The sequence below is a fragment of the Miniopterus natalensis genome, chromosome 12 (assembly GCF_054644295.1).
Source record: "Miniopterus natalensis isolate mMinNat1 chromosome 12, mMinNat1.hap1, whole genome shotgun sequence".
In the NCBI taxonomy this organism is placed as follows: Eukaryota; Metazoa; Chordata; class Mammalia; order Chiroptera; family Miniopteridae; genus Miniopterus; species Miniopterus natalensis.
Genome location: NC_142092.1, coordinates 19828335 through 19850846, shown reverse-complemented (window position 1 = coordinate 19850846; position 22512 = coordinate 19828335). Strand labels below are relative to the sequence as shown.

General features: G+C 40.0%; 1 pseudogene; it reads right to left on the bottom strand.

The window, feature by feature from the left end:
- Positions 1 to 7409: 7409 nt before the first annotated feature.
- Positions 7410 to 21558, bottom strand: LOC107531425 (importin subunit alpha-1 pseudogene; annotated as a pseudogene).
- Positions 21559 to 22512: the final 954 nt, after the last annotated feature.

The window sequence follows — 22512 nt, the reverse complement described above, 5'->3', positions numbered from 1 at the left end:
TGCAAAGAGAAGAGTAATATTTTTATAAAGATAACCGGTTCTTGGTCTTTCGCCAATGTACCTGACATCAAAGTAGCATGGCTTATTAATCTTCCTCATTTTATTGTTTCAAGTAACATTTAAACTCAAGGATAGTTCAGACGTCCCTTGGTTTGAATTTCCTGCAGACAGGGTTAGGTTTCTCACCTCTCTGTGTGTACATGCCAAACTAAAGGACATGGTTTTCTCTCAAAGAGTAAAATTACTGTGACTTTTAAACAGGAATTCAGTTTTGTTCTGCCTCTGACCTTTTCCTCCTTTCTAGCCACGCCCCACCCACAGGCCCCAGCCCCTTCACAGCATATCCTTTGCTCCAGTTATTCCAATTTCTTTTTTTAAAAAAAATATATCTTTATTGATTTCAGAGAGAGGAAAGGAGGGGGAGAGAGAGAAATAGAAACAATAATGAGAGAGTCATTGATCAACTGTCTAGCCTGCAACCCGGGCATGTGCGCTGACGGGGAATCGAACCCCGATCTCCTGGATCCTAGGTCGATGCTCAACCGCTGAGCCACACCCGGCTGGGCTCCAATTTCTTATAATTCCTCAATGAACCAGGCTCAATTATTATTGAGTTTAAACCGTAAAACTGTTAGAAAAACATAGGTGTAAATTTTCAGGACCTTGGATTAGACTATGGTTTTTTTTAGATATGATGCCAAAAGCACAAGCAACTAAAAAGAAATAGACATATAGTCAAGTTGACACATAAAATTAACTATCACACAGGGTATGTGAATTATATCTCAAAAAGCTGTTAAATTTACCAAGATTTAGGTGAAAATCAGTGACTATTACCTAATTTCCAATGTAAGGGTTGAAAAATGTCATGAAAATATAACAGAGATTAGATGGGATAGTGCAAGTTCTAATCTAAGTGTAAAATTTATATTTTCATAGCATGAGTTACTGAGTAATATAAAATTCCATTATTAAGGAGTATTTAAATATTACATTTAAATGTTCTAAGTGTCCGACTTTCTTTCCTGGCTTTTCCACAGATGCAGAATTTTAGCTCTGGCTCAAACTCTGCAGGTGAAATGAGAATACAAAAACCTGACTCTCTTAAACTGTGGATATGACATTAAGATGAATTTGTAGGCAGCATGGTGAAATGGTTTGAAACTTTTTGTAGATATAAAACTTATTCTTGCCCAGCCGGTGTTGCTCAGTGGTTGAGCGTCAACCCATGAACCAAGAGGTCACCGGTTTGATGCCTAGTCAGGGCACATGCCCGGGTTTCGGGCTCCATCCCCAGTTGGGGGGTAGAGGGTGTGCAGGAGGCAGCCAATGGATGTTTCCCTCTCATTGAAGTTTCTATCTCTCTATCCCTCTTTCTCTATAAAAAACAACAAAAACTCATTCTTCACATAAGATCTAAGTTGATGTCTAGCATGTGTAACAGTTGAAAGTGTTATATATGGAACTCCTTTGGTTGAGGTATGGGAGGAAGGAAGCCTTCACCTCCAATCCTCCAAAAAAACCCCTAAGTGCAGCCATATCTGAGCAGCTCCATAGTGCTCCCTGGAACACAGTTTAAAGGTGTGGGGACTCAGCATCCCACAAAGTACAGAAGCTCCATGGGTTTCTGTCTCCTATCTGTCAGATGAAGGGGTTGAACTAAAACTACTGAAAGCCCCTTCCTATTCTCAAAGTCTACAATTATGTGGCCCGAAAACAGCTAACACAAAACCTAGTAGGAACTGGCTTCTACAATGTTTACCAATCACCCGAACTTAAGGAATTCTGAGATCAAAACAAGCCTTGAGCTATAACCACCTTTCTCTATAAAATAAACAACAAATCTAGATGAAAATAGAGACTAGGGGAAAGGCTTATTTATATCAAAGTCAATGAAATAGTCTGAGCAAAGGGCAGCTGGTTTCCATTAGTCTTTCTTATCTCCTAGATAAAGGTAGGTAATGGGCATAAATATAAATATAAAGGATCTAGTATCCCAGCAAGTACAGGCCTTCCCTGCCTGGTGGCACCACCTCAAGGAGAAAAAGAACAAAGGGTCTCTACTGGGACCAAGAACTGGCTGCAGGTCAGACAGCTGTGGGTCCTACACTTGAACTCCTAAGAACTAGAAACCAGTTGAAGAGCTGGGGTGGCGGTGGGGAGGGTTTGAGGGAATGGAGCAGAGACTGTGCTGGCTCAGGTGCTGCCAAGGTGGGGCGAGGCAGTCCTCAGGCAAACACATGAGGGACAGAGCACATTCGCTCCTTGGCACGTGGTCTCTTTAGTCGGCAGAGGGGGGTCCGTGGACCACAGGCATAAGCAGCGCTGGTAAGTTTATGAGAAATGAAGAATCTCAGGACCAATGCATACCTATTGAATCACAATCTGCATTTTAACAAGATCGCTGGTGATTGTGCATTAAAGCTGAGGTGCAGCGTCACAGAGATGTCAACCAAGCTGGCTACACCTAGTGATAGGGAAAACTCCTGAGCCCTCAACAATTGTATCTGAGTTCCATCAACTTTAATAAAGAAAAGGGTAAACGTTTAAAAGATGAACTTCATGCTAAAGATGGTGAAGGTCATTCTTCAATCCTGGGAAAAGTCAGTATAAGCACAGATTAATTCTAATTAATCCTTGTATGTGACAGGTAAAGATGATATAAGATTAATCAATCATAAGGGTTCTCATTTCACATGGGAAAAAACATGAGATGATGGCTGCTAACTAAATTTATTGCAGTAATCATTTTACAATATATATATATATATATATGCTGTACACTTTAAACATATAGAGAGGTGTATATTAATTATATCTCAATAAAACTGGGGGGGAAAAAGATTAATCAATGGAAATAGAGAAGCTGAGTTCCAGCATTCTTACTAATGTGCACCCGGAGAAGGAAGATTCATGTGAATCCTGAGAAGGAATTTATCTGGTGAGACAGGCTCCTCATGGTCAACTGAGGGTCCAATTTTACAAATAATTGGTCATCTGCTGACAGAGGTCCCAGGAGGAACCTCAGACTGAAGGTGGCTTCGCATTACGCCCTCATTGGTTACCCAGGTCTAGCCAACCCCTGGGGGGGGGGGGGAAGCCCTGGTGTCATCTTTCCACCAATGGACTGAGACTTGCCCCGTCCAAACAGAACTGCACAATTATATCCTCATTTGCATCTATACCAATCAGAACTGACCTATAATCACCAATCAAAAGGCACGATACTGACCAATCAGAGCTGCATGATTCAGGCCAATGAGAACTGTATAAATTTGGAAACCTCATTTGCATTAAGTTGGATCAACTGGGAACCTGGGGGGGAACTTTATATATAAAAGGCATCCTCCCTCCTCACCCCCCACCCCTTTTTTGTTGTTAATACTCACCCAAGGATATTTTTTCCATTGAATTTTAGAAAGAGTGGAAATGGGGGATGGAGGTGGAGAGAGAGCTGGCAACCTAGGCATGTGCCCTTGGTCAGGAATCAAACCCATGACCCTTTGCTGGGCAGGAGGACACTCTGATCACTGAGCCACACCCGCCAGGGCGAAGGAAGCCTCCCCTTCGTCTCTGTGGAGCGCACTTTCAGTTTCCACCAGAGGCTGTGTTTCCTCGGATTGCAAACTGTTCACACCAATAAAGTCTCCCCATTTTCTAATATTCTTTTGGAAATTTTGTTGACACTATCTAGGAAATCTTCCCTGTGAAACCCATGAGGATTGGGTGTGTATCTATCTATTTTACCTACCTAACACACTGCCTTACACAGTATCAACTTTCAATATGTAAGGTATAATATAAACCACTTTAAAGTGGAGTCCGAGAAATGCTGCCATCATAGAGAAACTGCTTTGTTCGTCTTACTCCTCAAAACTTTGGAATGTTAAAACTGGGCAAAATAACCTTTGGACTGGGCCTAAAGCAGCATTGTATTTTAAACCACTGTGTTATGACTACCAGACTGAAAATTAAAGACATTTTTTAGAATTAGCTTCACGGTTAGTCTGCACCCATAAAAATTCCTTTCTTAACTCATTAAGACACATAGGAATTTATTCCTCCTGCTCATGTAATTATACCCCTTCCCTTTCTCCTAAATACACTTGCCTTTGCTTAAGAATTGGAACGTTACTTGGGTTTCTTCCCACCCGGATCAGTGCTTCCTGAATACTTATTCTTTTGGATCTCAAATGATTGTTGCCTCTCACTTTTTGGCTTTTTATTTTGGTTTAACAAAGAAACAGTTGAATAAATGAACAAAGATACAGTTGGTACTTTAAAGGGTACATTTTATGGTATGTAAATTATACCTCAAAAAAGAGGGAACAATTGGTAAAGATGGTATCCTAGTGTTGACATAAGAATGTCCAAACCTATAGACAATTTTTATAAAATTTGAGTCAAACAGAGGATATGCCTGGAAGCAAGATCTCAACAGACTGAGAAAAAATGCTTCTGAGAATAACAGTTTGAAGTTTCTTTTATGCATTTGAGATTAAGGAAGGCGTATAAGGAAGATTACATGAAGGTGGGAGAAAGCAAATCGGGGATCAGATTACAGGTTAAGATTATGTCTGAGAGTGGTCACGCTTAAGGAGGAGTCTGAAAAGAGGCATTTCAGAGGGTTAACTTAGATGCACAGGAACAATGGACAGGGCTTGTTTAAGTCAAAGTAACCTTTTTACTAGAGAAGTTACATGCCTGGGGCCTAACCACAGGGACTTGCCCAGTTAGGAATTAATGATCAAATCACCATGTGGGGTTACTTTCCCTAGGACCCCATTTTTCATCCACACCAGGAACACACCAGCGAGGGGAAGGGAGAGAGAGAGAGAGAGAAACATAAATGATGAGAGAGAATCATTGATCGGCTGCCTCCTGCACACCCTCTACTGGGGATCCAGCCTGCAACCTGGGCATGTGCCCTGACCGGTAATCAAACAGTGACCTACCACCGTGACCTCTAGGTTCATAGGTCAACACTCAACCACTGAGCCATGCCAGCTGGGCTATTTATTTATTTTTATTAATCCTCACCAGAGGATATTTTTTCCATTGGAAGGGGAGGAGGGAGGGAGGGAGAGGGAGAGAGAGAGAGAGAGAGAGACATCAATGTGAGAGAGACACATCAATTGGTCGCCTCCCGCTCTTGCATGGGCCAGGGCGAGGATTGAGCCTGCAATCGAGGTACATGCCCTTGGCCGGAATCAAACCGAGGACCCTTCCGTCTGAGGGCCGACACTCTAACCGCTGAGCAAAAACAGCTCGGGCTCCTACCACACATTTATTATATGACTAAAGCACTGCTTAGGAAATACAGGGTGGGGCAAAAGTAGGTTTCCAGTTGTGAGTAGGCAAAACAGTTTATTCTTGTATTATTATTTATTATTGTATTTTCCATATGAACAACTGTAAACCTACTTTTGCCACGCCCTGTATTTGAGTAAATGAGTAGATGAATAGGTGAAAGGAAGACAAGTCAATTCTCCATGAATATACCTGAAAATGGAATAATTAGCTACCCTCGGAGGAACCTGCTCTTCTTTATTCCCTGGATTCCCATGAAATCAAGGCTGAATTTACCTGATACTGAAAAGGATCTTGAAGCTGATGCGAGTAGATATACGATAACACTTACCATCATAAATTAATTATTTTAAGTTAAATTTCAGTAGTTTAGACTATACCATAGAAGTGGAGTAAACTTTAACCTAATATGGGTCTGTCTTAAACATTCTAGTTTCTGAAATATTTTTAGAAATGCTACTTATATTATCTATAAAAAAGTCCCTCTGCCTGATTCCTGCCATGGAAGGCCTGGGCAATATTGGGAAAATAAAATCTTTGGCCTTTTCAGGATTTTTTTTTTCTTCTCACCCCACAAGAAGCAGTAACTTTAATCATGACAGAAACAGTACAGGTTTTTAAAAATATGTTTTTATTGATTTTTAGAGAGAGAGGAAGGGGGCGAGAGGGAGAGAACCATCCACCCTGCCTCTGGGGGCTGAGCCTGCAGCCTGGCCTGGGCCCTGGCCGGGAATCAAACCGGCGACCTTCGGGTGCTGGGACGGTGCTCGCGGGGGTCCCACCAGCCGGGGCGAGGCAGCGCACGCGTCAAACCGAGCTGCGGAGACACGAAGGAAGGTCCCCCCTTTCGGGTGGCTCGGGGCCGGCGCCACAGCGGCGCTCGCGCTGTCGCTCCCGCGGCTCTAAGGGGCTCGCGCTGCGGCTGCTCTGGACGCGCGTGCTCGCGACGCCGCCGGCCGGGGCCTGGCCCCCCGCACGGCCCCCCGCACGGCCCCCCGCCCCGCCCCCGCAGGGCCGGCCCGCCTCCTGCCTGCGGCGCTCGGGGCGGCCGCGCCTTGACCTCCGCTGCCGCCGGGCCTCCCCGAAGCCGCCGCGCCTCCCCGAAGCCGCCGCGCGCGGTGACGGCGGACGCGCTCGGCTCTCCCGGCGGCCACCTAGCGTCCCCGTGACCCGCGCAAGACCCCGTTAGGACGCGGCCCCAGGCCCTCCTTTCCCTGGGTCGGGGTTCAGCCGCCGCCCGCCGGGCTCGCCGCGTGGTCGCGGGCGCGGGCCGTGTCCGGGCTCCGGCCCCGCGTCGCCGTCGCCGTCGCCTCCAGACCCGGCCCAGCCTGGCGCTGGCGCGGCTCCCGCCCCTCGCGGCCCGTCTCCGTGGCTTCCCCGGCGTTTCGTGCGGGGAGCGCGGAACCGAGATGAGGTCGGGAAGAGCGCAAGCACCGGGACTTTTTTTTATTTAAAAAATATTTTAGTATAGTATTTGATACGCACAAAAGAATGTGTTATGTGAATATAGGTGGTAAGAAGCTATATTCTGCTTAAGAACAAGAACATTATAAATATCAGGATTTACTCCCTTTGGGGATCTTATACCTGCTTTGGAAGGATTCTGGTTCCTGGTTACCTGGCATTAATGTAAAAAGTTTGAAGAATGCATGTTCAGTCAGGTGCTACCTGCTGAGAACAGCTTTAGCTTTTACCATTCTTGGGTATATAAAAAAAAATGTATAGCATTTTTTTCTGATAATAAAAGTGTATGTATTCACTGTAGAAAATTTTGAAAATATGGAAACATATAAAGAAAATAAAAATAATCACTTATAACTCCACTATCTCCAGATAATTGTTAACATTTTGAAATAACACTGGAGCATGCATGCGAGTGCACACACACAGACACACTCTCACACACTAATACATTTTAAAAAAAATCTTTATTGTTGAGAGTATTACAGATGTCTCCCATTTTTCCCCATTGCCCCCCTCCACCCGGTTCCTGCCCCACCCCAGGTCTTCACCTCACTACTGACTGTGTCCATAGATTATTCATATATGCATATAAGTTCTTTGGTTAAACTCTGCCCCCCCCCCCCAACTCCTTTCCTCTGAGCTCCATCAGTCTGTGCCATGCTTCCGGACCTATTTTGTTTATCGGTTTATTTCGTTTATTAGATTTCACATGTAAGTGAGATCAACACACTAATACATTTTATTAGTTGTTTTGAATTGCTTTTAAGACACAAAGCTATGAATCTCTAATAGTGAGTTTCAGTCTTTGTGTCGGTGGGCTGATGGGGAAACTTATTTGGGATTAAGGTGTTCTCAAATTGTACCAAACAAAGCATTTGCATTTCTAAAAAGAATTATAGTGAGACTCTCAGATATTCAGTTATTAAGTAACCCAAACAACCCTAAGCCCATGATATGGGTGTAAATAATTGAACATTATAATTCAAACAAATTGGCATCAAATTCACATACTCATAGTAAGATGAGAGTATTTGCCTAATTCATGCTAAGTAAGCATATGCCTGATGTCTCATGCATATAAATTTACTTGGACTGATGAGTGGTGACAGAATCAGAAGGGTTTTAACAGTGAAACAACATTAGAACAGAACTAAGGTACAAGAAAATCAGTTTATTCTAATAAACTATCCATGAACCATAGAACTATTGAGGCAAGTGTGTCTATCTGGGCAGTAAATGAGGAGATGAAAATTAAAAGACAGGTCTCAAGCATGTCTCACATGTATGTCTTTTCTGAGAGATGACAACTAGTCTAGCAGGTTCTTCTTGTCCTGTTGGGGGAAAAACCTGTACAAACAGATAACTCTTGCACAATGTCTTTTAGATGAACACATTTTGGTTTTATGTGAGGACCCTCCATCTCAGGAGAGATTATATCTAGAGATCATATCTAGAGATCTTATCTAGAAACCAAGAAAGATGACTTTCAAGCTGAGCTAATATTTTCCCTATGGTTTCAGTCTCTAAGACATAGGAAATAGTATCTCAGTTTAAGAGGTATGTGAGTGGAACTTGGGGGATGTCAGGTTCAGGAATTTGAATTGAGACACAAATTCAGGATGGAACAAAAGCTAAGAAACATGCCAAAGGTAGGATCCAAAATATGAGAAACCAAATAAACTAAAATCAGAATCCAAAGCTAAGTTTCACAAACCAGTGTCGTGGCAGAAAAGGCGAACAGTAAGATTCAGAATACAAAGAAAGTACAGGAGAACTGGTGTCAAATAGTAAGCTTCTATATATTTTTCTTAAAAGGGCTAAAAATGTAAACAGTTGCCTACATGAGCGGATCTGGCAGGCTTTGAGGGGGATGAGGTCAATTCATCCTTCATGAGGCCAAAGGTTCACATCTGGCAGCCAACCTTGAATCCTGACTATATAGTATGTTATGGATTAAATCAGTTAGTATAGGCATTTAGCAAACAACGTTAAGCAAATAAAGTAATACACCTTACATTTGCTTTTAAATTGTTATACTGAGAGGAGGTCTTGAGAATTAATTTTCAGTTGTGCTGCCTTTAGGTAGAAAAGATTGTGTGACTCACTGAAAGGTCATCACTTGTAGATTTATCAGGGAATTATCATTCATATGCTACAACAAGCTATTGCCAAAAATCTAAAAATAATAACCCAATCTTGCAAAAGTCACTTGCCCATTAATCATGGGCTTAATAGTTTTGCTGCGTTTGATGTTCCACTACAGCTTTAAGTTTCAAATTCAGCCTTCTGGTCATTGTTTGTTCCTTTGGGTTTCATAGCTGTAAGTTATATGTGGTGTTATCTTGATTAGAGTCACATTGTCCAAATAACTAGACTTCAAGAGCAGGAATGTGTTAACCAAGAACTAAATTAACACATTTAAAAAATATATATGTTTTTATTGCCCTAGCAGGTTTGGCTCAGTGGTTAGAGTGTTGGACTGTGGACTGAAGGGTCCCAGGTTCGATTCTGGCCAAGGGCATGCATCTCACAACAAACATCTTTTTGCCTCAGTAAACGTCCCAGGAGTGCCATCCTGAACTTGGAACGTATAGTCTTCAGAGGTAGTTTCTGGAACAATACTTTGATCTTCCTCTCCCCTACAGAGAAATACTTCTTAATCAAGTTTAGTGAAGTTTTGTACACAGATTCATTTTCATGGCTTTGTAGAGCTTCCATTTTGTCCAAATCTCCACACTCTTTAATCATTACACTAAGTTTCTCAGTTTCACCTAGTTTCTCAGCAGCCTAAACGATCTTTGAAACGGCATCCAGAATAATCAGAATAATTCTGGTATCTTTCAAAAGTAAGAGGTTCATCCATAGCTCTATTATGCCACAGTGAACGAGACATACAATCCGTTCAACTGCTCCATCACTTGTAGAGTTGGTCACAGCCCATACAGCTTCCTTTTCTGTCTTAAAGCCTGCCTTAGAGAAAGAGATTAACCCATGACTCACAGCTTGCTGTATCTGGTCCTGGCAGCCAGCTGTGATATTTAACATTGTCCACATAGCTTCCTTCTGGAGTTCATTAGCAGGCTGGGAAAGACACCAAGTGCTCCCACATCTGTTATAACCTGAGTCTGTTCATTTGTCCCAATGACAATATTTCCTATGGCACTTAGCACAGGAGTCACAGTTGGCAATTCAGTAGCTCCTAGGAGCTTCACAAGTTGGGGTACAACTCTTGTTTTCATGACCATTTCAATCCATTTGATTGGACCATCAGTAAAGTAGGAAATGGTCCAGCAGCTACCTGCTAATACTTCTGGATCATGTTGCAGGAGACAAATTAAAGTAGGAAGAGTTTGCCCAGTAGCATTGAACGGGGTTGCAGGTTTCTTGTTGTAACAAAGGTTTGAAAGTATTCAGATAAAATTACTAAGTAATCACATGCTAAAGATGACATATCAGGAACTGAAAGAAGAGCCAACAGTGGGCCAACTGCACCATACATGATAACTAGGCCTTGGAAAACTGAACCATCACGTGCGATGTTTTCTGGAGCCCATACAGCTTGTTCACTGATGTGAGAATGGGGAGAAGCCAAGGGAGAAATGAGTGCTGGGATAGCACCTGCACCTACTACAGCCTGTGTGTGTTCTGACGTCCTGGAAGCAGTTTAGTGAGGGCCAAGCAGATTCAAACTGAGTGGGACTACAATCAGTTCTGTCCAAGGAGGGCACAAGTTTTGGAATCAAACCAGCCTGGATTATATTGTCTAAGGGTGGCTGTTTTTCCCTAGAAAGCAGTTGCCCAGCCTCTTGAGTAGCTTGGAACTGGCTTTCCAAATTGCTCTTATGCCTTTTATAATATCATCAACAGACCGATTTTCAGCGCCTGGGTTGTTGCTGTTTGTTTTTTATTGTTTGTTTTCCCCTTCAGTGGAGAAGTAGCATCATCGGGAAACGAGCTTTTTAGCTTCTTTTTAGCATCTGGTCATCCTTCTTAGCTCAGCTCCAGATTAACTGCTATTCGACACTGTCTCATGTCTATACTGTCTTTTGCCTATTTTAGCAACACCAACACTTCCTCTTTTTTCATTCTTTTTTTGCCCCTCTTTGCTGATCTGTTGGATAAAAGGCAGTATCTCAGTTTTAATTTTTTTCTCTATTACTAGTATATGCAAATATTTATTGCACAAATATTTGCATATATTGGATATATTTATTTGTATTTCATCTAAATTGTCCTTCATGTTATGTAATATGCTTTAGGTATAATACTCTTGGATAATATTGTAGAGGCAAAAAGTCATATTACAACATGGTTGACAGTTTTAGCTTAATTTTTGTTTTTCTGTTTTGCTGTTGTTTTTTTGTTTATCAAAACAAAAAAGCAGTTTGCATGTACTATTTGAATAGGCTTAAAATCAATGATCTGTAATCAAAAGAACATATTGAGGATTCTCTTGCATGTAACAACACATTTATCAAAATTAATGAATATTCATTTGTTATATAAATTTCAACTAATAATATTTTTAATTTAAGTAAGGAGTGACAGATTTAGGTGTACAAACTTTAGGGTAGATGAGGGTCACTGGGAGTCATCTGTTCAAAATCCCTGTTTTCACACAAAACTCACTAAATTTGCCCCTAATTTTCCCTTGGCAATTTCTTCTGCCTGTGTTTAGCCCCATCATACGAAAATGTTCTGAGGAGATCCAAGACGGCGGTGCACCGGGTGGAAGCTACACTGACACTCTCCCGGGACTAATCTGGATTTACAACTAAAACACAGAAAAAACATCCTGAAATCCAACTGAAGATGAGCTGGAGAGCACCCTCCTAACCAAGGAGGAAAAGTGGAGACTGCAAGGAGACTGGTAGGAAGTGTGTGCGTGGGAGGGCTGGCTGGGCTCCCACAGGCAGCAGCTGTGGGGGGTTCCCACTGAGGACTCTGGGGCCTAACCCCCAGGCTGGGCTTCCCAGTCCAGAGCACCAGAACTGAGAAAGGTGCCCACATAACATCTGGCTGTGAAAAGCAGCCGGGTTTCTGTCTGCCAGGGAGAGACAGCTGGAACTGCAGGCACCCCCTTAAAGAGCCATTGCAAAACATTTCGTGTGCAGCCACTCACTTTGGGCTCCCGCAGAGGGGGAGTGGAGTGGACTGGAGCTGTGTGGGGAGAGTCATTCCCCCAGACTGTGGGGGACATCTTTCTTGGGAGGTGAACTTTTGCCTGAGGGGGGAAGCAACTGCCCCACCCTGCTGGAGAGCCTCTCGTCCTGCCCAGAGGAGTTTCTACAGCCTGAGGCTTGTTAAGAGACTGATAACAACCAGCCACCCCACCCTGGGGAGCTTCTACAGCCTGAGGCTCATAAAGAGGATCAGATTAACAAGTCTGCAGACTGAGGCAAACCTCAGGGTGCTTTGAGTTTTTGCCTGATCTGTTTTGGGACCTGGGCCTTAGAAAAGCAGACTTTGGTGTGCATCTTGGTCCTGTCCAAACGCATCCAGCCCCAGCAGTGGAGACCTCAAGTCTGGGGTTGTTGATAGCCCCAAACAGGGTACAGTCACAAACTGCGTCTGACATTGGCCTGTACCAGAGACCTGCCAAAAAGACTGAGAATCCTAGCAGATCTACCTAACATTTAGCCAAAATGGGGAGATCAAAAAACAAGCCCCAAATGAAAGAACAACAGAAGTCTCCAGAAAAAGAGCCAAATGAAAGAGAGATAAGCAACCTCTCAGATATAGGGTTTAGAATACTGACTGTAAGGATGCTCAACAGCATGAAAAAAGATTTGGAAACTATGAAAAATGACCAGTCAGAAATAAAGAATGACATAGTAGAAATAAAGACTACATTAGAAGGAATAAACAGCAGATTAGAAGAAGTTGAGGATTGGATCAGTGAATTGGAAAGCAGGGTAGAAAAAAATCACTCAATCAGAGACCCAAAAACAAAAAAACAATTAAAAAACAGGAGGACAGTCTAAGGGAGCTGTGGGACAGCATAAAACATAACAACAGTCGTATTATAGGAATGCCAGAGGAGGTTGAAAGTAAGCAGGGATTAGAGAACCTATTTGATAGAAAAATGGCAGAAAACATCCCTAATTTGGTCAAGGAAAAAGGCACACAGGTTCTGGAGCACAGAGAGTCCCAAGCAAGAAGAATCCAAAGAGGCCCATGGCCAGACATATCATAATTAAAACGTCAAAAATCCAAGACAAAGAGAGAATCTTAAAGGAAGCTAGAGAAAAGCAAACTGTTACCTACAAAGGAGCTCCCATAAGGCTGTCATCTGACTTCTCATTGGAAACTCTACAGGCCAGAAGGGAATGGCATGAAGTATTCAATGTAATGCAAAAGAAGGATCTGAAACCAAGACTACTCTATCCAGCAAGATTATCAATCAAGCTGGATGGTGAAATAAAGAGCTTGCAAGACAAAAAAAGATTAAAAGACTTTATCACTACAAAACCAGCATTACAGGAAATGTTAAAGGGACTGCTATAATTAGTTGTAGAAGTAAAGAGAATGAGAAACAGCTATAAAGGAACAAAATGTCGTAGTAGATAAGTATCTTTCAATAATAACCTTAAATGTAAATGGATTAAATGCCCCAATAAAGAGATATAGGGTGGCTGAATGGATAAGAAAACATGACCCAACTATATGCTGTCTACAAGAGACCCACCTCAGAAGAAAAGACTCATACAGGATGAGAGCAAAGGGATGGAAAAAATTTTTTCCATGCAAATGGAAATGAAAAAAAGCTGGGGTAGCGATACCCATATCAGACCAAATAGACTTCAAAATGAAGACCATAACGAGAGACAAGAAAGGTCATTACATAATACTAAAGGGGTCAATCCAGCAAGAGGATATAACCCTGATAAACATATATGCACCCAATATAGGAGCACCTAAATTTATAAAAAAAACTTCTAGAGGACTTTAAGGGAAAGATCGACAGCAATACAGTCATACTTGGGGACTTTAACACCCCACTGACTTCACTGGATAGGTCTTCCAGACAAAAAATCAACAAGGAAACAGCAACCCTAAATGACACACTAGATCAGACAGATTTAATCGACATTTGCAGAACATTCTACCCTAAAGCTGCAGAATCTACATTCTTCTCAAGTGCACACGGGACATTCTCAAAGATAGACCACATGTTAGATAGACCACAAAACAAGTCTCTATAAGTTCAAGAAGATTGAAATCATATCAAGCATCTTCTTGGATCACGATGACATGGACCTGGAAATCAACTACAATAAAAACACTAAAAGGCATTCTGCCTGGCCGGGCGTGCCTCAGTGGTTGAGCATCGACCTAAGATCCAGGCGATCGGGGTTCGATTCCCGGTCAGGGCACATGCCCGGGTTGCGGGCTTGAACAATGACTCTCTCATCATTGATGTTTCTATCTCTCTTTCTCCTTTCCCCTCTCTGAAATCAATAAAGATATATTTAAAAAAAAAAACAAAAACCAAAAAAACAAAAAAAACCACTAAAAGACATTTAAACACACAGAGACTGAAAAGCATGTTTTTAAACAATGAATGGGTTACCAAAGAGATCAAGAAAGAAAGAAAAAACCTTCCTGGAAACGAATGAAAATGAGCACAAAAGAACTCCAAATCTATGGGACACAATGAAAGCAATCCTGAGAGGGAAGTTTATAGCACTATAAGCCTACCTCAAAAAACAGGAAAAACTTCTAATAGAGTCTTTAACCCTACAACTCAAAAACTTAGAAAGGGAACAACAAGAAAAGCCCAGAGTAAGTAGAAGAAAAGAAATAATAAAGATTAGAGCAGAAATAAATGACATAGAGACTAAAAAAACAATACAAAAGATCAATGAAACCAAGAGCTGGTTCTTTGAAAAGATAAACAAGATTGATGAACCTTTAGCCAGACTCATCAAGAAATAGAGATAGAGGACCCAAATAAACAAAAACAGAGACAAAAGAGGTGAAATAACAACGGACACAACAGAAATACAAAGGACTGTGAGAAAATACTATGAACAACTATATGCCACCAAGCTGGACAACCTGTATGAAATGGATGAATTCCTAGAAAAATACAACCTTCCAAAACTCAGTCAGGAAGAGTCAGAAAGTTTAAATAGGCCGATAACTACTGATGAAATTGAAGCAGTAATCCAAGGGCTCCCAGCACACAAAAGCCCTGGCCTGGATGGCTTCACAGGGAAGTTTTACCAAACATTCAAAGAAGAATTAACATCTATCCTCCTCAAACTATTTCAAAAAAATCTAAGAGAAAGGAACACTTCCAAACTCTTTTTACGAGGCCAGCATTAGCCTAATTCCAAAATCAGACAAAGATACTACAAAGAAAGAGAATTACAGGCCAATATACCTGATGAACATAGACACTAAAATCCTCAACAAAATATTAGCAAATTGGATCCAGCAATATATTTAAAAGATCATACACCAGGACCAAGTGGGATTTATTCCAGGAATTCAAGGCTGGTACAATATTCGCAAATCAATAAACATGATACATCACATAAACAAATTGAAAGATAAAAATCACATGATCTTATCAATAGATGCAGAAAAAGCATTTGATAAAATCGAACATCCATTTTTGATAAAAACTCTCAGCAAAGTGGGAATAGAGGGATCATATCTCAACACAATAAAGGCCATATATGACAAACCTACAGCCAACATCATACTCAATGGGCAAAAACTAAAACCATTTCCCCTAAGAACAGGAACAAGACAGGGGTTTCCACTTTCACCACTTTTATTCAATATAGTACTGGAAGTCCTTGCCACAGTGATTAGACAAGAAGAAAACACAAAAGGCATCCAAATTGGAAAGGAGGAAACAAAACTGTTATTATTTGCAGATGACATGATATTGTACATAGAGAATCCTAAAGACTCCACCAGAAAACCACTAGATTTAATAAATGAATTCAGCAAGGTAGCGGGATATAAAATTAACACCCAGAAATTGATGGCATTTTTATACACCAATAATGAACCCTCAGAAAGAGAAACTAAAAAAGCAATCCCATTTACCATTGCAACTAAAAAAATAAGATACCTAGGAATAAACTTAACCAAAGATGTAAAAGACCTTTACTCAGAAAACTATAGGACACTGAAAAAAGAAATAAAGGAGGATATAAACAAATGGAAAAATATACCATGTTTGTGGATTGGAAGAATTAACATCATTAAAATGTCCATATTACCCAAAGCAATCTATAAATTCAATGCAATCCCTATAAAAATACCAACAGCATATTTCACAGATCTAGAAAAAATACTTCGAAAACTTATCTGGAACCAAAAAACAACCCAAATAGCCATGGCAATCGTGAGAAAGAAGAACAAAGTTGGAGGGATCACAATACCAGATATCAAGTTATACTATAAAGCCACTGTAATCAAAACAGCCTGGTACTGGCACAAGAACAGAAATATTGATCAGTGAAACAGAACAGAGAACTCAGAAATTGACCCATGCCATTATGGTCAATTAATATTTGACAAAGGAGGCAACAACATACAATGGAGTAAAGACAGTCTTTTCAATAAATGGTGTTGGGAATTTTGGACAGATATATGCAAAAAAATGAAACTGGACCACCAACTTACACCATACACAAAAGTAAATTCAAAATGGATAAAAGACTTAAACATAAGGCATTAAACCATAAAAATACTAGAGGAAAACAGGCAGTAAAATCTCAGACATCTTTCATAGCAATATGTTTCCTGATACATCTCCTAGGGCAAGAGAAACGAAGGAGGAAGTAAACAAATGGGACTGCATCAAAATAAAAAACTTCTGCCCAGCAAAGGAAACCAACAACAAAACAAAAAGGGAGCCCACAGTATGGGAGAACATATTTGCCAATGACACATCTGATAAAGCGTTAATATCCAAAGTATATAAGGAACTTATACAACTTAACAAAAGGAAGACAAACAATCCAATTAAAAAATGGGCAGTGGACCTAAATAGACACTCCTCCAAAGAGGACATACAAATGGCTAAGAGACATATGAAAAAATGCTCAACGTTGCTAATAATCAGAGAGATGCAAATTGAAACCACAATGAGGTATCACTTCACACCTGTCAGAATGGCTCCATCAACAAGTCAATGAACTACAAGTGCTGGCGAGGGTGTGGAGAAAAGGTCTTCCTAGTACACTGCTGGTGGGAATGCAGACTGGTGCAGCCACTATGGAAAGCAGTATGGAGTTTCCTCAAAAGATTAAAAATTGACCTGCCATTTGACCCAGTGATCCCACTTCTAGGAATATATCCTAAGAAACCCCAAACACCAATCACAAAGAACTTATGCACCCCTATGTTCATAGCAGCGCAATTCACTATAGCTAAGATTTGGAAACAGCCCAAGTAAGTGCCCATCAATAGATGAGTGGATAAAAAAGCTGTGGAACATTTACACCATGGAATACTATGCGGCTGTGAAGAGGAAGGACCTTTTGGCCTTTGGCACAGCATGGAGAGAACTAGAGAGTATTATGCTAAGAGAAATGAGCCAGTCAGAGAAGGACAAGTACCAAATGATTTCGTTTATATGTGGAATATAATAAACAAAATAAACTGATGAACAAAGTGGATCCAGTGACATAGAAGCTTGGAACAAACTGAGGGATCTCAGAGAGAAGGTAGGGAGGGGGATGTGGGGGGGGAGAGATTAATCAGGGAACTTGTATGTTTATGGGCATGGCCAACGGATGTGGACATTGGTGTGGGGAGGGCCTGGGGGTGGGATGGATGTGGGGTGGAGGGGATCAGTAGGGTTAAAAGGGGGACATCTGTAATGGTCTCAACAATAAAGATAAAGCAAAAAAAAAAAGAAAATGTTCTTAGGCGAGCAATACTGATAATGAGCCAAGGCTCCAGAATCAGATCAACCTGGGATCCAATTCAGTCTCAGGTTCTCTGTGGACTTAAGCAAGTTATTTAAACTCTCTGAAATACAGATCCCTTATCTATAAAGTGGAGGAAATAACAGTACCTACTTCATGGGGTTCTTATAAGTCTTATCTAAGTTAATACACATAATGCATTTATCAAACCTCCTGGCAGCTATTGTAATTAATTATCATTATTTATAAAGTTTTTATCCATGTATAAAGTGAAACAATACTATGTTCCCAAAAAAGTTGCTCTAAATTGATCCTAATATAGCCCTGGTCAGGTGGCTCAGTTGATTGGAGCGTCACTCCTTACACCAAAAGGTTGTGAATTCGATTCCTGGGCAGGGCACATACCTGGTTTCGGGTTTGGTCCCAGTCGGGGCACATACAGGAGGCAACCAATCGATGTTCTCTCACACTGCTGCTTCTCTTTCTCTCTCTCACTCACTCCCCCTCCCTTCCTCTCTCTAAAATCATAAACATATCCTCGGGTGAGAATTAAAAAAATTAAATTGATCTTAATATAAATATTTTAATATTTATATTTCAATATCCAATGGCATTTTCCACAGAAATAGAACAAAAAATCCTAAAATTTGTATGGAATCACAAAAAACCCCAAAGGGCCAAGGTAATCTTGAGAAAGAAGAACAAAGCTAGAAGCATCACGCTCCTTGATTTCAAACTATATTACAAAACTATAATAATTAAAACAGTATAGTATTGGCATAAAAACAGACATATAGATCAATGGGACAAAACAGAGAGTGAAGAAATAAGCACACTCGTATATGGTCAATTAATTTATGACACAGGAACCAGGAATATATGGGGAAAGGACAGTCTCCTTAATAATTGGTGTTGGGAAAACTGGACAGCCACATGCAAAAAAAAAAAAAAAAAAACAACAGACTGGACCACCTTCTTACACCATATACAAAAATTAACTCAAAATGGATTAAAGACCTGAACATAGGACCTGAAACCATAAAACCCCTAGAAGAAAACAGGCAGTAAGCTCCTTCACATAGGTCTTGGTGATGATTTTTTGAATCTGACACCAAAAGCAAAAGCAACAAAAGCAAAAATAAACAAAAAAAGCTTCTACACAGCAAAGAAAACCACCAATAAAATGAAAAGGCAACTTACTAAATGGGAGAAAAGAATTGTAAATCCTGTATCTGATAAGTGGTTATCAAAAGTATATAAAGAACTCATATAGTTCAAGAGCAAAAAAACAAAATCCAATTAAAAAATGGGGAAAGCAGCAATTGGGGGAGGAAATAAAGAGAAAAAAGAATGAGCAGAAAACCTGAATACACATTTCTCCAAAGAAGACATATGATGGCCAACAGGTACATGAAAAGATGGTCAACATCACTAATCACCAGGGAAATGCAAATCAAAACTACAATCAGAAATCATCTCACATTTGGTAGAATAGCTGTTATTAAAAAGACAAGAAATAAAAAGTGTTGGCATGGATGTGGAAAAAAGTGAACCCTTGTGCAATGTTGGTGGGAATGAAATTAATGTAACTACCACGGAAAACAGTATGGAGGTTCTTCAAAATATTAAAAATAGAACTACCATGTGATCCAGCAATTCTACTTCTGGGTATTTATCTGAAGAAAACAAAAATTCGAAAAAATATATGCACCCTTATGTTCATTGTGGCATTATTTACAATACCAAGATATGGAAATAATCTAAGTGTCCAATGATGGACAAATGGATAACAAAATTGTTTCACACACACACACACACACACACGCACACACACACACACACAGTAATATTATTCAGCCACAAAAAATTAAAATAAAATCTTGCCATTTGCAACCTCAAAGACATTATGCTAAGTGAAATAATTAGAGAAAGACAAATACCCAATGATCTTTCTTATATGTGGATAAAAACAAAACAAAAGGAAACAAAAAGAAAGAAACAAGCTCAAAGGTACATAGAATAGATTGGTGGTTGCAAGAGTGGGGGGTGAGGGAGAGAAATGGGTAAACTTTTTTTCTTTAATTGAATAAAAATTAAAAAATATATATTCTATTTTTCTAAAGCCATTCAAATTTTAATCAAAATTGGTATTAACTTATGCAAATTATTTTAATCTTTTCTATATTTTAAAATCCATTTTGATGTAAAATATAAATATATAAAAAAAATTGATGTTTCTAATGAAAAACATTCCTGAAGATCAAAGAGTCATGTAAATCAGTCATAAGTCCCACATTCTATTTATTCACACACAAGACCTAGTTTAATAATTTTAGCCACGTGTATTCACTTCCTGAAAAAAAAAGGAAAGCTTTATTTCACCTATGTTTATGTAACTGATGACTTGAATTGATTAAAATAAGTACCATCACATTTTAGAGTTTCTCAGATGAGGACTTGAGGCCTAGAAAGGTAAGTGATCTATCTATTCAGGTTGCATAGGTAGGCAGTGGCATATCTGGTACCAAAAGCCCAAAACTTTTAACTCATTTCTTTCCAGGATACTGTGCTATTATTTCAAATGGGAAAAAATTCTAAAGTGGATTCAATCATCAGTTTATCTGGGATAGCAAAAACTAGGGGACTTTTACATGGTTTCCATTTCTAGAACTCATTAGAATTTATATTTAAAAATGCATAAGGCTTAAAATAGAAGCCAAAATAGTTTTTTTCCTTAATTTAAAAAATTGATTTCAGAGGGAAGAAGGGAGAGGTAGAGAGATAGAAGCATCTGTGAGAGAGAAATGGCAATCGGTTGCCTTCTGCATGCTCCCTACTGGGGACTGGAGCTAGCAACCCAGGCATGCGCCCCACCAGGAGTTAAACCTACGACGCTCAACCAAGTGAGCCACACTGGCCAGGCAGTTTTTGGTTTGTTTGTTTGTTTACTTGAATTAGACATATAAAAAACAACTGGCAAGGAGGAGGTGGTAGTGGAGGGGGAGAAGCCAGGGAAGGCTGGGAATGAAATAATGTTCTGGCTATGCATAAGGTCTTAAGTAATCCGACAGTTGAGCAAGCCACCACCAGTCCTAATTCCTGTTTTTTGGAACCCTCTTCAAGATTCTAGTTAAGTGTCAGTAAGTCCCAAAGAATTCTACATAAATTATGAGTGTTCAAAGATGACTATAGTTCCTTTTGAGAATTGCAACCATGCCATCTGCAAAAACCCCTTTCCACGTTCCAGCACAATTGTTTTTCTTACATTAGCCTCTTTTTATCATATTATATATTTTTCCTATTTATTTTATTGTCTACTCCCACTAGAATATAAGCTCCTCAAAGGGAGGAATTTTTGTCTGTTTTGTTCTTGTTCTATCCCCAGTACCTAAATAGTGTAGGCAAACAGCAGATATTCAATAAGTACTTAATTGAATGAGTGAAAAATTACTGGCCCTTTGCCTTTCCCTTACTTAATATGAATGGTAATTTACGCATGTTTTCTGGCTAAATTATATAAATGATTGTGGGCCTTTCTCTAAAAGCAAAATCATTTTCTAACATCGTACTCAAAAAACTTATTTTCAGCACACCAGGACATTACTAATAGTGTTTTGATTTTAGGTGCCTTCTGAGCAAACCAATCTAGAAGTTCAGTTTTAAAATAACTTTTATATGTTTAAAAAGTGAGACAGCTAAAGAATATTAAGACCAAAGTTAAAAATAAAATAAACTGTTATTAAACTGAACCTAAACAGGTAAACTTAAAAATGCTTCTGAGTTTTCCCCCAAAACAGAATGGAATCTTCAGAAAAGTTACCCTAAAGGTACTGACTCCGAATATTAAACAAGTTAGCATTCTGCTTGAAAATTCTGGAGATGCCATGACTTGCAAAATAACACTAAGTGATAAATCTAGTAGAAACGAGAGTAAGTATTCATGAGTCAGAGCCCCTGAAACAATCCTGGAGATGGTTGCTTGTTTTTGTTTTGTTTTTTCCCCCCCTAAACTTTCCAGAATTCACAGCACTTTTACATGACTTTCCTACAATTAGAAAAAAGTATTTTAAAAGATGATGCTATGTTAAAAAACAAAAAGCAAAAACATATCAAAAGACAATAAGGTTTTACTTTCTTTTCTTTTTTCTTTTTAACCACTGAACTATTTCAAATCACCTCTCTGCATACTGATTGCCATAATTCCAATAGGTTAAAGAATGGAAACAACTTGATTGCTAAATTTTGCTTAATACCTTCAGTTAAAAAGCACCGATGGCGCCGCCGGGCATCGCTCAGGGGTTGACCATTGACCTAGGATCCAGGAGATGGCAGTTTAATTCCTGGTCAGGGCACATGCCCGGGTTGGAGTCTCCATTCAGTCGGAATGAACATCATTTGGCAAGAGAGGGGAGATAGTGGTGCCATGCAAAGAAATAAAGCAGCTTATAAAGGAGTAATTGTGTGTGGTGGGAGATGCAATGCAGGGAGGGAATTAAGAATTGTGTTTTGAACGTGTGAAGCGTGAGATGCCACTCAGCAGCTGGAGGTAGTCTGACAGTTGAAGCGATGGCTCAAGGAAATTTGTGGCTGGAGACGGAGATCTATCTGTAGGTTAACAACATACGTGGGCAGTGTGAACACCACTGAAATAGATGACGTCGCTCAAGGATAAAGACGAGGTTAAACCTGCAGCAAAAAGGGGTTGAAATCACTGTTTTTTATCGATCCTTTTGAGAGATAATTTCTAGTGTTCAGTTCATTGTCCTTTTCTGTGTGACAGGAACCATAAAACCAGCAGAAACTTTGAGTAGTTATTAAAGGGTTATCAGCATCAGATCCC